The sequence below is a fragment of the Microtus ochrogaster genome, chromosome 7 (genome assembly GCF_000317375.1).
Source record: "Microtus ochrogaster isolate Prairie Vole_2 chromosome 7, MicOch1.0, whole genome shotgun sequence".
NCBI lineage: Eukaryota > Metazoa > Chordata > Mammalia > Rodentia > Cricetidae > Microtus > Microtus ochrogaster.
Genome location: NC_022014.1, coordinates 25,232,866 through 25,237,940, shown reverse-complemented (window position 1 = coordinate 25,237,940; position 5,075 = coordinate 25,232,866). Strand labels below are relative to the sequence as shown.

The 5,075-nt window shown below is 38.4% G+C and overlaps 1 pseudogene; it reads left to right on the top strand.

Annotated features, from left to right (window-relative positions):
* Positions 1 to 2,587: 2,587 nt before the first annotated feature.
* On the top strand, positions 2,588 to 3,865 carry LOC113456290 (annotated as a pseudogene).
* The last annotated feature ends 1,210 nt before the right edge of the window (positions 3,866 to 5,075 follow it).

The following is a 5,075-nucleotide window of genomic DNA, read 5'->3' as shown; positions in this document are numbered from 1 at the left end:
TTCAAACACTTCCAAAACCTACAGAATATGGCATTTGTAATGTTTTAAAGCTTTTCATGACATGAAAGACATTTGCATCTGGAAGCACAAATATATTTCAGAAGAAGTATAACAGGCATCAAAGAACCTCCATATGTAGCTTGTTTTCATTTGTGGCAAAGTTAGCCACTGAGCAAAGAACCTGGGATGCAGGCTCTCCCTGACACACTTCTCAGGCTGTTGTCAAACTAGGTAGCTGACTTGAAATCCACTCAGGCTTTTACTGTTCTATGCAGCAGCAATCAACCTCAAATCTTCATCAAAATCATTGGTAGATTTAGTAAAACAATTGGGAATTCTTAAAGGGAGGAATTAGTTAAAAGGGGAGGTTTTCCTACATTAAAAATGGAAAAAATATTATAATGAAGGGATGTGGGTCTCTGTATGATGGTATGCTAGACAGTTTGAAATGGAACAATTAAAGGAGAGGATATGTAATTTAGATGGGATTTATGGAATGTCAGTTGTAAACATTGGCAGCATTATCATTTTTGTCTAATCACTAAAATATTGTTTAATCTGAGTACTAACATGTTGTAATATGAGCGGTGGGGCTGCATCCCCAGCACCCCAGCTGCCTGCTAGCTTATGCCCCGAAATAATTACACGGACACTGTAGTCTTTTAAACACTGCTTGGCCCATTATATCTAGTCTCTTCTCGGCTAACTCTCGCACCTGGACTAGCCCATTTCTAATAATGTGTGTAGCACCCCAAGGTGCACTTACTGCGAAGATTCTAACCTATGTCCATCCTGGGTCGGAGCTTCATCGAGTGTGCCTCAGAGAGCAGAGCTATCGACTCTGAGCTCACTTCCTCTTCCTCCCAGCATTCTGTTCTGTTTACTCCACCCACCTATGTTCTAAGCTATGAGGCCAAGCAGTTTCTTTATTACTTAACCAATGAAATCAACAGATTGATATATGACACTCCCACATCACTAAGATACAAGCTTTAGAAAAACTTAATAAAACAGATCACAGAGGGATTCAAATCTAGACAGAAGAATTTAATGGAAAGACAATTTCAGCATTGCATTATAAGAATAGAGAGGAAGAGCCTAGGGTTCTCAGACAACCAATCTTAATATGTCCAGTGTTCTTATAGGAATTGCCATATTGTACAGGCTCTGTTATAGCTAACTGAACTTCTGTGCCATTGTTAGATTTAAGGAGATTGGAGGAAGCAATAGTCTCATATGGCATGCATTCAACTTCCGTAAAGCAAATGTTAAACTCCTGATCAGTTTGTAAAAGAATTATGCCTAATGACTGGATAGATTTGGTTAATGTTGTTTTAAGGACTTGTCCACAATTCCAATGGAGTTCCTGGTTCAAAGAGGCTAATATTATTGAACAACTGAGTAAAGCTAGAGATAGGAAAATCTCCCAAGACGAAATTCTTGGAGAAGAAGACTATACTACTATAGAAAGGCAGGCTGTATATTATGAACACACCTTGGATTTATGTTATACAGCAGCTTTGAATCCTTGGGACAGAATTAGAGAAATAGGAAAGAAACTGAATCATTTACTAAAATTATGCAGGACCCAAAAGAATCCTTTACCAATTTCTTATCAAGATTGACTACGGCAATAAAGAGAATGATACCAAGTTCAGGAGCTAGAAAAATGATAATCGAATCTCTGGCTTTTGAAAATTCCAATTCTCTATGCAAAATGATAATTAGGCCATTAAAAACAAGTTCAGAACCTTTGGAGAAATGGATTCAAGATACAATTAATACAGATCTCATGAACATGATGATTCATAGAGAGGAGAGGTGATTTACAGAGGTTTGAGAAAAATTGAAATGTCAAATGTTATAATTGTGGCAAACAAGGTTACTATAAAAGGTACTATAGACAGGGGTTTTTTTTTCTAAGAATAATCCATTAAGAATGCCCCTCCTTTCTGGATTATGTAGAAGGTGTGGCAAAGGCAGACTTTGGACTAATGAGTGTAGGGTAACAAGTAATATTCAGGGTAATCTTTGGCATCAGAAAATTTGGTATGAATAGGGCTCTGCCCCTAACCACTGAAATATGTTTTACTGATAGATTGAGAGAAAGGGTGGTCATTGTCTTTGGTTTAGTACACAATGAGGACCCCCACCAGACTCTAATAGTTTTAATCCAGTAGTAACACAAATGTCCCTAAATAAACAAAATAAGTCGCAAAACAAAATGAAAAGTCATGAATCTGTGAAAGATACAGTTAAGAACAAAACTCATGGTTAATAGGGGTGGGGGAATAAAAGAGAGAGTAGTAGGGGGAAAGTAACCAGAATACATTATACACATTAATCAAATTGTCAGAAAACTAAATTAATAAAAAAACTATAAAAACATAAATAAGAGTGGAGGAAATAAGAAAGCAGGAAGGCAGAAAATACAGCATAAAGGGAAGCACAAAATCTGTAGGACTTTCTAGATTGCTATAGAAAAAATATAAGAAAGAAAAAACTTAGGATTCTGAGTTGAGCCTAGCTTCAATTTATACTGAGATATGAAAGACAAAGGAGTTGGTTGGGAAAAGGTCAGGGGGAAATGAGGTCTGTTGATCTGAAGATGCCCTGGTAAGTCCAGGAGGAGCTAATCAATCAGGACTTGCTGGTAGGGTAGTGAAGATGGTAGGTGTGCCCATGAAACTAGGATGACAATTGATGCCACGAGAACAATCTGAGGGCTGGAAGTACGTCATTACAGGGGAAACTGTTCAGAAACATGCTCTAGAAAGCAGTGATATGGAATATACTGTTAGAAATACAACAAATAGTAGTTATTGTGAGTGAATAGTTGTACCATCGTCAGGAGAACTGGAAAGCACAGGGAGTATATTTTAAAAGTGAGGGAAGGGTCATTGTTGTAACTTCTAACACTAATGGGGAAAAAGTGTACTAGATGCCTGAGATTTAGCCATCATGTAATTCTGTCTGCAGATTCAGGTTTCAGATATGAAGATGAGATTAAGTGATAGAGAACATGTTCACAGATAACACGTCATACATATGTTCTCTTTTACTTGGATTTTAAGGGCATTTTATTTTCTCCTAAAGATCCTAGATCCAGGGCAACACAAAAAGAACCAAACTGTCAGTTCCTAGTTTCTCCTTCTGGGATTGCCCACCCCTCAGAATACCAAAACCTGTTCTACTCTTTGTTTCTCATAATGTACCTCACCACTGTCCTGAGGTATCTCCTCTCTATCCTCATTCAACTGTAAACCCATCTCCAAATGCCTATGTATCTTTTCTCAGCAACTTTTCTTTCCCTGACCCTTACTTTTCCAAATTGTTGCAGAATATGCAGCACCAAGTTCCATCCGTCCCCTATGCTGGCTGCCTGGGACTAATGTACTTTTTCCTGGTTTTCTAGGTCTTGAGAGCTTCCACCTTGTGGTCATGGTCTATGATCACTATGTGGCCACCTGCTTTCCCCTTCATTACAGCAGTATCATTATTCCAAAGCTGTGTATGAGTTTGGTGGTGCTTTCCTGGTTGTTGACCACATTCCATACCATATTTCACACACTACTCATGGTCAGATTGCCATTCTGTGAGGACAATGTGATTCCCTCACTTTTTCTGTGACATGTCTGCTCTGCTGAAGCTGTCTTGCTCGGACACACATGTTAATGAGTTGGTCATATTTATCATGGGAGTCTTCATTCTTGTCATTTCATTTGTGCTCATCATTGTGTCCTATGCAGGAATTGTCTCCTCTATTCTCAAGGTTCCTTCTGCTTGAAGTATCTGTAAAGCCTTCTCAACCTGTGGTTCCCACCTGTCTGTGTTGTCACTGTTGTATGGGACAGTCATCAGATAATAACTCTACTCTGAAGAAAACTTTCATGACTATCACGTACACAGAACAAAAAAAAAAAGAACTCTAACAACTTCACTGGGGAAATGGTCCTCTACTGGAGCAGAGTTGTTACATTTTGGAAACCATTTCCATAACCAGGGCTGCAGTCTATTTATGGTTATACTGGAGTATTCCTTGGCTTCCAACTGACATGATTCCTTTCCATCAAAGCTGCAACACTTACAAAACTCTTTAATCACCATTTCTGAGAACGTGTTCTTATCTTTCACCCTTCTTTTTTATTTCCATGTCTGCTCGTCTTTTTTTCACCTGATTACAATGAACTGTTTGTTTTGTGTTAGCAGTTTAGATTTATGTTTGTACAGGAGTTGATTCATACCAGGGCTCAAAAAGTTTCTTTCTAGCCATGAGAAATGAAGTTGGAGTCTGTTTATTCTCCTGGAATATTTTCTTTTCTTCCTTATAATTTTAAACTTATAGATAAATTTTGCAGACATGCTTTGTAGTAGTCTGGTGGTGTTTGAATGGAGAAAAATAAATTTTGGCTCACATTATTCAACTCTGAAGATTCTCCCCCAGATGTGCCAAAGCTTCAGGAATTGGCTGAGTGGCCATGTATTGTGTAGTCCTAGCTGCATGAACATCATTGTCTAAGTCTCTAACCTTGGTTGATTTATTTTTTCATTGTTTCCTCTAAGTGATTACATCCAAATCACCATTTCATTCTTCTAAAATTGATCATATTGCTGAAGTTCAGACTTCCCCCTGACCCCACTTTTACTCCCTGCTGGTAGATATATTTATTGATGTTTTATGACAAGCAAGGAATGCAACTCTTCATTATTTTATTATTGGAAAGGAAGAAGTCAAACTTTTGCTATTTGCAGATAAGGTGATAGTATACATAAGTGACCCCCAAAACTCTATCAGGGAACTCCTACAACTGATCAATACCTTCAGTAATATGGCAGGATACAAGATATATAAATGATAAGGAAACTGAGAAAGAAATCAGAGAAACATCACAAAATTGCCTGGGAGAAAATTGGGATCTTGGGGGTGGGGTGGGATGGGGGTAAGGGAAAATGGGGAGAGAAAAGTGAGAAGGGGAGGATGGGGGAACTTGGGGAAACAGGATGATTGGGATAAAGTAAGGTTGGATAGGGGAGCACGTAAGCACAATTCTTAGATAAGGGAGCCACCTTAGGGT